The 12033-nt window shown below is 44.5% G+C and overlaps 1 long non-coding RNA gene across 1 annotated transcript in view; it reads right to left on the bottom strand.

The window, feature by feature from the left end:
• The window catches only part of LOC120885836 (uncharacterized), a 29187-nt gene that overhangs the window by 4061 nt on the left and 13093 nt on the right, over nt 1–12033 (bottom strand). The window contains exon 2 of the long non-coding RNA XR_005728574.2: nt 10121–10209. This is a non-coding gene — a long non-coding RNA (uncharacterized LOC120885836). The remainder of the gene's footprint in view (nt 1–10120; nt 10210–12033) is intronic.

Here is a 12033-nt window from a genome sequence, read left to right as displayed (position 1 = left end):
CCCTGTCTGCTGGGCAAAACCAAACCCAACCCGAGGAGTTTCACTTCAGCCCTGCAGGGCTTGGGAATGGACATGGACGCAACTGTGGGATCCAAATGCTCTTGGAAGCCAGGTGGTGTCCACGCCCAGCCATGACATCACAGCCTCTGACATCCCTTCTCCCACCAAACTGGTTCAGTGCTTCTAGAGGGCCCTGGGCTGGCCTTCTTGCAGAAGAGTCCCAATTAGAGGGCGCTTTGCAAACAGCCTGTGGGAAGGACATGGGGTCAGTGCTGCTATCAATCACTCAACAAGTGGCGGCCAAAAGCCCGAGAGTGCCCACTGCTCTGCTACTGAAGGGACCAGTGACCAATTGGTCAATCACTCGGTGTCCTTCACTGTAGAATGGCATCGATGCCAGCAGTTACTTCAAAAGATTTCTGAGGGGCCGGTGCGGTGGTGCACACCTGTAATCCCAGAGGCTCCGGAGGCTGAGGCAGGAGGATCAAAAGTTCAAAGCCAGCCTCAGAAACAGTGAGGCACTACGCAACTCAGTGGGACTCCTGTTTCTAAATAAATTACAAAAAAGAGCTGGGGATGTGACTCAGAGTTTGGGTGCCCTTGAGTTCAATCCCTGATACCAGAAAAAAAAAAATCTGAAGGAACTAAATGCTTTACCCTAGAGACCCAAACACCCAGATGCCCTAGGAAGCCCAATGGGCTGTGGCCCTAGGGCTGTGCACTCCCTTCTGCCTGGACCTCCAGCTGCTCAGTCCTGTATTGGGTTCTCACACTCTGCTTGGCACCTGGTATACCAGCCTCCTGGGAAGTCTCTCTCCTCTAATAACCTCTGCCTTGACACCCCCACCACCCCCCACCACCTCCATCCAAACCAGGGCCCTCTTCTAAGCTGTCACTCCCTCTTCCTCTTCACGGCCCTTGGCACCATTCATCATTGGAGACTGGTTCTGGTGATCCTGTGTTGGAGGCTAGCTCCTTTTGCTACCTTGGAAGCTCCTGGAAGACAGAGGCTCTTTTCTTATTCACTGTTACAACCTCGGTACCTAGCTCATAGCAGGTGCTCAATAAATTCTGGCTAATGAAACATAAAGTAAACTAGAAGGTACAGGTAAAATTCTGGGCAGCCATGAAAAGCATCCATGACTTTGGCTGCTGGTCTGAGGCTGCAGAACCAAGACCCAAGGAGAAAATGAAGGAGACAGACCACCCTGTGCAAGCTGAGTCAAGATAAGCCAGGAAGACAAGATTGATGTCGACAGGGTAGAGTAAGGGACAGCATCGGAATAAAAGTTCCGATGTGGGTTGTAGTTGCTCCTGAAGCTCAGAGAAAGGGGGTTAACAAGTGTAGCCAAAAAGTGTTTTGGAAAAAAATAGAACTAAAGCTGAAAGAACAGCAAAGCAGAGTAGAGTAAAATTGGGGGGTGGAGGGCTCCCTTCTTACTAGCTGCCATTGATTGTTAATAAGGACAGGGTGAGGATGGTCACCATCACCATCATGAGCCAGCATTCGATTCAGCATTTATAATAAGAGCAGGCAGTGTATCAAACTTCTAAAGAATTGTTTTGTTCAATCCTTGAAACAACCCTAAGAAAGTTCTTTTATGATCACCACTTTAACAGTAAGGAAGGTGAGGCTCAGAGAGTATTTTCTAAGTTGCCCAAGAGCTCCTGCCAGTGAGCAGAAGGTCCACCACTCACACTGAGGCCGTCCAGACTGAGGGGGGCCAGGTGGAAGAGGGACCACAGGAGACAGCATTTACAGTGACTGCCAATATAACTATATAGAACCCTGAGACAGTGACATTGCAGTGCGGGATGCTGTAGTGAAAGCTGGCCTAGGGGCAGTGCACCTGGTCCATTCTAGTGTAACAGAGTTCAGAACCCTGAGGCTTCCGCCATATCCCTTGTGGCTTTGAAACTTACATGTTTGGGTTTTTTTTTTTTCTTTCTTACTTTTTCCCAACCTTCTCCCTGATCTCCTTTTGATCTTTTTTTTCCCCTAAACTTTACCCTCATCATCTCCTCTCTGAGCTTCTTTTCCCTAACCTTCTCCTCCCTGATCTTTTCCTTCCTGATCTCTCTTCTTTAATCTCATTTTGTCTGAATCACCTCTTTATACCCCCCTGTTCCTACTGATGGGCAGAATCACAGCCCTTGGGACAGAAGTCCCCTGTGTTTCTCCTTTGCTAGCAAAGCAATAAAACTTCTTTTTCCTTTTCCTCAAAACCATGTCCTCATGATTAGTTTGGCATCGGGGACAAGGACCAAGCTTTCGGCAACACTAGCACAGAATACAAGCAGAAAGTAGACACAGGATTTCAGCTGATTGACCCATGAGCTTCAGTGGCCTCAATGGACTGGAAGAGAGAAGGAAGAATGGATGGATGCAAGGTTTTTTTGTTTGTTTGTTTGTTTGTTTTTGGTACCAGGGATTGAACCCAGGGTACTTAACCACTAAGTCACGTCCCCAGCCCTTTTTTAAAACTTTATTTTGAGACAGGGTCTCACTGAGTTGCTGAGACTGGCTTTGAACTCAGGATCCTCCTGCCTCAGGCTCCCAAGCCTCTGGGATTACAGGTGTGTGCTACCCTGTCTGGCTGCACGGAGTATTTTAAAGATGTTATAGACAGAGCCAGGAAACTGATGGGCTGTTGCTTTCTGGTGTTTGCAAATAAGGAGTGGGGGCTGAAAGGGGGTTTTATTTTTTGTTTTTATTTTTTTAAAGAGAGAGAGAGAATTTTTTAATATTTATTTTTTAGTTTTTTTGGCGGACACAACATCTTTGCATGTGGTGCTGAGGATCGAACCCAGGCCGACGCATGCCAGGCGAGCGCGCTACCGCTTGAGCCACATCCCCAGCCCCTGAAAGGGGGTTTGAAAGGGGTATCATTTAGAGAGAATTCTGGAGTTTTAAGTCAAAGCGAAGTCTGGGTCCATCTGCTGTCCCATTAGCAGTCCTTAAGTAGCTTGCTTTCACTGTGTGGCCCAGAGCTCAGGAGCCACCTATTTCCTCCCAGTCCTTAGTATTTAAAGCTACCCTTCCTGGGGTCCAATCATCTCCCAAGAGCTGATTGCACACATCTCCTCTAACTCCATGTTCAGCGACTTCGTGTTGCTGTTTGAGTCTGCCACGGTGGGGGTATTTGCACTGGGGAAATCGACAAATGCTACAGAGCATTGACTTTGTTGTCTGGACTGCGGGGTCCTTGAATATTTGCCAGCGCATTTCTGCCTGGGGCCGAACTAAACTTCCCCATGCACATCAGAGGTATTTTCTGCCTTTCTACTGTGAATGAACACTAAAGAGGGAGAATGAGTAGAGTCAAGAAGGGGTGCAGAGAAGTCCCTGGAATCAAGCTCACCTCTGCAGCTGAAGATAATTAAGATGGTTACCATCCCTGAAGACCTGATCTGGGCTCAAATCTAGATGAAAACTCAATCATCTTAATTACATCATCTAAATTATTCTGACAGTGCTCAGGATGTCATAGGGGTAGGTCCTACTGTCATCCCCCTCTTACAGGTGAGACCTGGAGCTCAGAGGTTATGTCACTTGCCCAAGGTCACTCAGGCAGCAAATGGCAAAGCTGGAATTCAACCCAGGGACTTCTGTTCCCAGCTCCTTTTTTTGGGGGGGGGGCAAGGATACTAGGGATTGAACCCATAGACACTCAGCCATTGAGCTACATCCGCTGCCCTATTTTGTATTTTATTTAGAGGCAGATATCACTGATTGCTTAACACCTTGCCATTGCTGAGGCTGGCTTTGAACTCACAATCCTCCTGTCTCAGTCTCCGGAGCCGCCGGAATTACAGGTGTGCACCAACACGCCTGGATCCATTAGGATTCTTATAGTGCAGGTAAGTTAGAGATAAGGAGTTCGGATGCCGGGTAACTTCAGGGAGCTGTGTTACTCTCACACACTGGTTTTTCTCTAACCCCTTAGCTATTTACGCACAATTTGTTTGTTTTTGACTTCCTTGCAGATATATGGAATATCACTCATTTTTAAAACCTGTTTCCTATAACTCTTCACCATAAGTTAGGATATATTGAGTGACATATAATGAACAAAAACAAAACACCCCAGTTCAAATAATTAAGAGATTTTTATGGGCTGATGTAACTGAAAAAGTCATGAGGTATTTGCCTTCAAGTGAAGTTTGATCCAACACTCCAAATGACACCGTGAAGGATTGAGTTTCTTTCTGTCTCTCTGCTGTGCTTTTCAGTGTGAGTTTCTTCTTCCCATAGTAGCCAAACAGCCACTACATTTCCAAGCATACACATTTACACTTCCCAGCCTAAGAAAAACAAAAAGGTTTTCCTAGTGGTTCTTACCCACATCCCCAGACTTACACAGACTGAGATTTCCTCCTTGCTTTGCATTTGCACCCAGGACCATGTGCCTCTCTCCAAACCAGTGACCACAGTCACAGGATGGAATGATTGACTGATTCCAGAAAATCAGGACCCAGTATGGGGGAAGCATAACTGGCCCAAAGGTCTACCAGAGTTCGATTATTGAAGTAAAGGCTACAGACAACCAGAAAATGTCCACCATACCGGGACAGAGTCCTTCAGTTCCATGTCATCTCTAGGACTCCATTTTCTCCAAGCATAGCAGGAAGGCATTGGTGACAATGACTGTATCTTATTAATCATCTCATCCCAGTGTCTAGCATAAACCCTGTAACACTGGCACAAAGAGCTGTCTGATGAATGACAAAGGTTTCAGTAAGTCCACAAAATTTTAAGACAGGGCCATCTGTAAGACTCAAGGCCTTCTGAGCGACATGACCAGGAAGAGGTCTTTTGATCTGCCCCTGTCCAGGACTGATCCTGCTGTGGTTGCCAGATGCAGTTCCTCCCTGAGGTTTCCATGGGACAGTGCCAACTGTCAGTGGCCAGTTATGTTATTTGAGGCATCATCACTTTCCCAGGAATCTCTGTGGGCCGGGTGCCCTCGGCTGCACCTCCAATCCAAAGTTGATGGAGTGAGTCACTAAGGTGGGTGTGGGACCTGGGATCAATATTGGCTTTGTTGAACAATGCTCCTCTGTCCAAAATCCCTATTCATTGAGCGTGACTCACTGTCTTTTTAAAACAGGCGTCTGGTCTCCTTTGGGCTCCTGGGGCTTCGTGGCACGGGCTCCATAGAAAAATATTATAATAATCACAATAAAAAATGGGAGGGGAAAAGGAAGGGAGAGAGAACTTATGAACTCAAATGACTTCTCTACCTTCCTCTGGCTCCAATGTATTAAAACTGAGGATCTCCGGCAATCTCCAGTCATCCAGACTGGACTGTTATTTCAGGAAGGTGCAGATATTATCCCTGATGCATTATTATCCTTCAGTATCTTTACCTCAAGGTTGTCCCCTCGGGGACACTGGGGCTGTCTTTTAGTAAGGTTTTATCTTGTAATCAACCTACTTCAGTCTTCAGTTTGTTTTGTTGTTTTTAAGTAATACACTTAAATTTTTAGAGCAGTTAAAATTTACAAAAAAGGTTAAGCAGAGGGTGCTCATATAACCTCTCTTTTTCATTTCCCCCTATTTAATTTATTTTTTATTTGTTTTTGTTTTTAGTACCAGGAATTGAACCCAGGGGCACTTAACCAACTGAGCCACATCCCCAGATCTTTTTTTGTATTTTATTTAGAGACAGGGTCTCACTGAGTTGCTTAGTGCCTGGCTAAGTTGCTGAGGCTGGCTTTGAACTCACAATCCTCCTGCCTCAGCCTCCTGAGCCTCTGGAATTACAGGCGTGTATCACGGCTCCCAGCTCAGTTCCCCCTATTATTAACATCTTGCATTAGTGTGGTATATTTATTATAGCTGATAAGCCAATACTGATATATTATCCTTAACCAAAGACCATAGTTTACAAAATATTTTTTTTAGTATGGTACTGGAGATTGAACCAGGGGTGCTCGACCATTGATCTATACCCCCAGCCCTTTTATATTTATATTTCCTGATAGGGAGAGGGTCTTGCTAGGTAGCTGAGGCTGGCCTTAAACTTGCCAGCCTCAGTAAGATCTCCTCCAAGGGCACAACCCCCAATGACATGACTTCCTTTCACAAAGTCCCACGTCCAACGCTTCTGCCTCAGTATCCCAAGTCACTGGGATTATAGGCATGCGCCACTGCGCTTGGCTTGGAGTTGACTCTTTATGATGTGTCTTCTGTGCATTTTGACAAAGACATACTGACATGGATCCACCATTGCAGTATCATAAAGAATATTTCACGGCCCTGAAATCCCCTGTGATCCGGGTCTTCACGCCTCAGACTTTTCTATGGAACCCTGGCAGTCGCTGACTGATCCCATCCTGTCCTGGAGTTTTGCCTTTTCCAGAATGGGATAGAGTGGCATTGTGCAGGATGGAGCTTTTCAGATTGACTTCTCTCGCTTAGCAATATGCACCTGAGTTTCCCCGGGGTTCTTCATGGCTTGATTGCCAATTCTTTCTATCACTGAGTACTATCCCATTGTCCGGATGCCCCATAGGCCGTTTATTCACCTGTGGAGAGACCTCTTGGGTGCATCCAATTTCTGACAATCAGGAATAAAGCTGCTGTTATGGTTTGGATCTTAAATGTCCCCTAAGGGCTCCTGAGGTAAAGGTTGGTGGCCAGCCTGTGGCACTCTCGGGAGGCGATGGATCCTTCAAGAGGAGGGACTTTGGGGAAGAAAGTCAGGTCATTGGGGGCGTGTCCTTGAAGGAGGTATTGGGGTCACAACCACTTCCTTTTCTCTCTTTTTCACTTCCTGGCCACCCTGAAGTGAGAAACTTCGCTCCACTCCCTACCGTGACCTTCTGCCTTGCCGCAAGCCCTCAAACAACGGTGCCAACCCACCATGAACAGAAACTCTGAAACCAAACCCCTTTTTAAGTTGATTTTTGTCCCAGCAATAGAAAGTTAACAGTAGGAACCAATATTCCTTTTTATGTAGAAATAAGTTTTCAACTCCTTTGGGTAATACTAAGGAGCACAATTGCTGAGTCATGTAGTATATTCAGCTTTGTTGGAAACTGCTCAACTGTCTTCCAGAGTGGCTGCACCATCTTGTATCCCTGTGAGCAAGAAATGAGAGTGTTCCTGTTGCTCTATATCCTTGTCACTGTCGATATCCTTAGAGTTATCCAAACTGTTTCCTAGAGAGGTTTTTTCTTGTAACTAAGCTATTTCATGCTCTCATCCTTTTTTTTTTTTTAATTTAAAAATTGTTGTTTTTAAAGTCTTTGAATTAAGGTGTAATTTGTTACACAGCATTAGGTAACTGATACAGGAGGCTTAGTTCGCTCTAAGTGTGAGTTGGCTGTATTGGAACCTTGGACCTTGGTTAAGCTTTCCAATGACTACAGCACTACCTGATATGTGGCTGTGGTTGCATAAGAAATCACAGGTGCATTCCACCCAGCCATGACCTTCCTGAATTCCCTGCCCACAAAAGCCATTTATTTCCTAGATTACACAATGGAAGTTCAGAACTTTTACATTCTTCTCATTTAGTACATTGGAAAAGGAGAGGAAAAAAAAAGAAACAACCCTGTGTTCTGATCCTAAATTGCTTGTTGGCTACACATCAGTAAACACAGGGCCTCACTCTGGGGAGTCTCAATTTTCTGAATAATAAAATAGAATAGTGCTGCCCGCTAGGGTTGATATGAAAATGACTATAAGCAGCACTCTGTAAAGTATCACTTGGTGAGCAGATATCACACAGCATATTAATAGAAGGGACCAGTAGTGAAAATTTCCAAGTGATGTACATCTGGTTTGCACTATTTTATAGGATTTCCTCCTGATAGCAAAACCATCATCCAAATTGTGAGTGGGCTGTCCTTAAGTGGAGACCGTGTCTCCTGGACATACTTCTAGTGGTCTGATGGGAGAGGTCAGGCAAAAAATTCAAAATTGGCAACATAATCCTCAATGTGCATAATCCTCTTGAACATACTGTCCTCAATAAAACAAAATGTTTATGAAATTATTAACCATCCAGACTGGGTGTACTTTAGCCTAAGTAAAGACTAAAACAATAACAAGTAACCATCATAATTATAATTTATTGAGTACTAATGTGCTGGGCACTATACTAGGTACTTCACATGTATTACCTCAATTAATCAATTCCCAATTCCATTGGTAAATATCATTACCCTTCTCTTTTTTTCTTTTGGTACTGGGGATTGAACTCAGGGGCATTCAACCCCTTAACCACATCCCCAGCTCTATTTCATATTTTATTTAGAGACAGGGTCTCACTGAGTTGCTTAGCGCCTTGCCATTGCTGAGGATGGCTTTGAACTCGCAATTCTCCTGTCTCAACCTCCCAAACTGCTGGAATTGCAGGTGTGTGCCACTGCCCCCCTCTTTAATTGATTAATTGAAAAAAGATTTTGATTTTCAGGTAAAGGTGGAGGATTGAATATGCATAAATGTGCTTGTATTTTATCAAAAACTTCATTAAACTGGAGATGGAGGTGCACATGCCTGTAATCCCAGCAGCTTGGGAGGCTGAGGCAGGAGGATTGAGAGTTCAAAGCCAGCCTCAGCAACTTAGCAAGGACCTAAGCAACTCATTGATATTCTGTCTTTAAGGTGTCTGGGGGTGGGCGGAGTGCTGGGGATGTGGCTCAGTGTTGAGCATTCCTGAATTCAATCCCCAGTACAAAAAACAAAAAAAGCCACTAGATCCCAGATCTTTTCCCCAATGCCATTCTTCTGTGTGACTCCTACTTTCCTGCCTCAACAGAACTGAAGTTTCTTTTCAGGAGAAGGTGGGATGGGAAGACTGGATTGGAGAGAGCCCTACTACTGAGAGTAAAGCTGCATGGAAAAACAGGGAGGGATTAAACAAGTGTTCTTGTGAGTGCCGAGACATAGTCTCTCCCTCCAGGGCCCTCTTTCCTCCCTTGGTTCCAAAAAGCTGACAGCCAGTCTTGTACTGTTTTAGCAGGAGATTAGAAGTCACTTCTCTGGGAACCTGAATAACCCAAGAGGAAGGATCCAAAATACTAAAGCCAGGCATTTCCCAGCGAAGGAGCTAGCCATATCAGCACACAGCAGCAATCACAGCCAATAAGTCCCACATGCTCAGAAAATGCAGGAAGTACCTCATTCTTAAATATAAACAAACAAGTCTCACTAGACATTTGAAGAAAGTAATATAAAGTAGAGACCAAAACAAACATTAAAAAAGCACAGTGGTAGCCCAGTATCATGGTACACACTTGTAATCCTAGTGACTCAGGAGGCTAAGGCAGGAGGATCACCAATTCAGGGCCAGCCTCAGCAACCCAGTAAGACCCTAAGCAACTTAGCAAGACCTGGTCTCAAAAATAAAAAGGGTTGGGGATATAGGTCACTGGAAGCACTTCTAAGTTCAACCCCAGTACCAAGTAGAAAAAAGAAAAGCATGTTGGAGGAAATAGAAACAATTTACAAAGAAGAAATCTCATTTATTATTATTATTTCTAGAGTGTTAAGAGATTTTTTGCATTAATGAAAGAACAGTATGCTATTAAAAAAAGAGGAATATTTAGAAAACAAAAAAAGAACTGGTGTATTGGTCTATTTTCCATCACTACAACAGAATACCTGTGTCTTGATAACATTATCAAGAAAAGAGGTTTATTTAACTCATAGTTCTGGAGATTGAAAGGCATAGGGCCTACATCAGCTCTGGTATTAACCTCACGCCAGATGGCATTGAAAGGAAGAGAGCACATCACCAGACAGAATGTCAAAGAGGTTAGGGAACTAGGCACAGTGGTGCACATCTATAATTCCAGCTACTTGGGAGGTTCATGCAGGAGGATTGCAAGTTCAAGGGCAGTGTGAGCCACTTAGCAAGACCCTATGACAAAATAAAATATAAAAAGGACTGGAGATATAGCTCAGTACTCCTGGGTTCAATGCCCAGTACTGCAAAAAATAAAAAAATAAAAAAATAAAATTCAAAGAGGCTAGGGAGGCTGGATTGTTCCTTTATCCTTTTATAACAACTCTTTTGTGAAAACAAACTCAGGGATCCCATGAGAATACCTTATAGCTGCAAGGGCAATGTTTTCAGTGACCTAAGAACCTCCCATAAGGCCTCACCTCTTCAAGGTCCTACCACATCTCACCACAGCACACAGGGAACCAAGCTGTCAACACAGGAATCCTTAGGGGACAAACTGCATCCAAACCTGGAGAAGAGAATCACAAAGATTATACGTTAGAATTGTTGGAAGATAAAACTGAAGAACTCTCCATAGAAAGTAGAGCAAGACAAGAGAGAGCTAAAAAAGAAGAAAGACGTGGTCAGAAAAGTGGAGAACTTATTCAGGTGGTCAATCTTCAACTCATAGAGTCTCCAGAAGAATAAGAATAGAGAATAGAGAAGATGAAGGAGAGGAAGTCATTAAAGGGATGAGTCCATCGGAGCTTGATCAGAGCCACGTCAAGGGACCAGGACACGGAGTTTGTCATTGGCTGGGTCTTACCGGCTCATGGAGATGGTGCGGCTGCCCACTCAGATGGTTGGCTTTACAGCTAGAGTGAGCCCGGGGCCTCTGGAGATGGAGAGTGGGGAGGAAAGCTGTTCATGGACAAGATGGGACAGGGTGGACCCCAAGGGATCAAGCTGAAATCCATTTCTTTCAACCTGAATGCTATGGTGAGGTACAGGCCCATCCGGCACCCTGTCCCCACCACAGACCCTCCACACACTGGCCCAAGAACTTGGAGAGGCTAAAGGAACAGTTGAGGTGGACCTCATACAACTGTGGGTCCGGTGTCGTCCCAAATAATCGTTTGAGCTCACAGATGCCTCACTGCCTCTGGACACCCACTTTGAGGGCATATAAATATGGCTATGGCTTCATTTCCACCTTCTAGAGCTGACACCTGACGTGGTTTGTGGCTGACACCATTCAGAGAAGGGAATTCTAGGAGGTGTCCTTCTAACATAGCTAAGATGACCTAGTACAAAGCCACCCTAAGAAATAATTCAATAACGTGTATCAGAATGGAAAGACAGTTTTAATTAAAATTATTCACAAAGTGCATAATGAATGAAAATAGGCTCACATCAAAGCATATCATGGAGAAATTTCAGAAAACTGAGGACAAGTCTCCGGAGAGAAAAAGAAAAAAAAAACAAATTTCAGACAAAGAATCATAATGACATCAGATCTTTCAGCCGCAACTCTGAACGTTAGAAGAAAACAAAGCTGTGTCTTCAAAAGTCTGAGGAAAAATGATTTCTGACCTAGAATTCCTCATCAAGTTCTCCCTCAAAGTTAAGGCTAGAATCATTCGTTTTCACAGAGGGCTATGGAAGCACCTGACTGATGTCACCCACCACAGGCGGGAGATTCTGGCAACGGTGGGCCCAATGGCAGAGGGAGGTGAGGGAACCCTCAGAGGCTTCCTGGGAGCCTGGGGCAGCTGGGGCTGGAGCAGACCAGCCTCCTGGATGGTCAGGATCCACAGGGATGACCAGGGTGACGCCAAAGGACTCTGATGTCAGTATTTTAAGATGAGACTCACAACTAGGCACAATTGACAGCACCTGTCATCCCAGCTGTTTGGGAGGCTGAAGTAGGAAGATGACAAATTTGAGGATAATATGGCAATTTGGTGACATTCCGTCTCAAAAAGTAAAAAGTGCTGGGGATATAGCTCAGTAGTAAAGTGCCCCAGGGCTCAATCTCCAGTACCACCAAAAGAAAAAAATAAATAAATTAGAAAAAAAAGACTTACAATTAGTGATTATTTGGGTTGAATTTATGATAATGATAGAAAATACTTAACCCTACCCCTTCCAAAAAAATAGGACAAATGTTACCAGGGGTGGAGGGTACACAGGAAAGATGAGTATTTCTAGAATACTACCTGGCTCAGCTGTGAATCCCATTCCACGGTCATAATATAAATGCTACATATTGACCTTTGAATAAACATGAATTATAACTGTATTGGGAGGCAGGAAAAGGGGGTAAGGAATATGTAGATGAGAAGGGATGGAG

This window comes from Ictidomys tridecemlineatus, chromosome 1 (assembly GCF_052094955.1).
Source record: "Ictidomys tridecemlineatus isolate mIctTri1 chromosome 1, mIctTri1.hap1, whole genome shotgun sequence".
NCBI classification, from domain to species: Eukaryota; Metazoa; Chordata; class Mammalia; order Rodentia; family Sciuridae; genus Ictidomys; species Ictidomys tridecemlineatus.
Note: the sequence above shows the minus strand (reverse complement) of the source record. Positions and strands in the feature narration are given on the sequence as shown.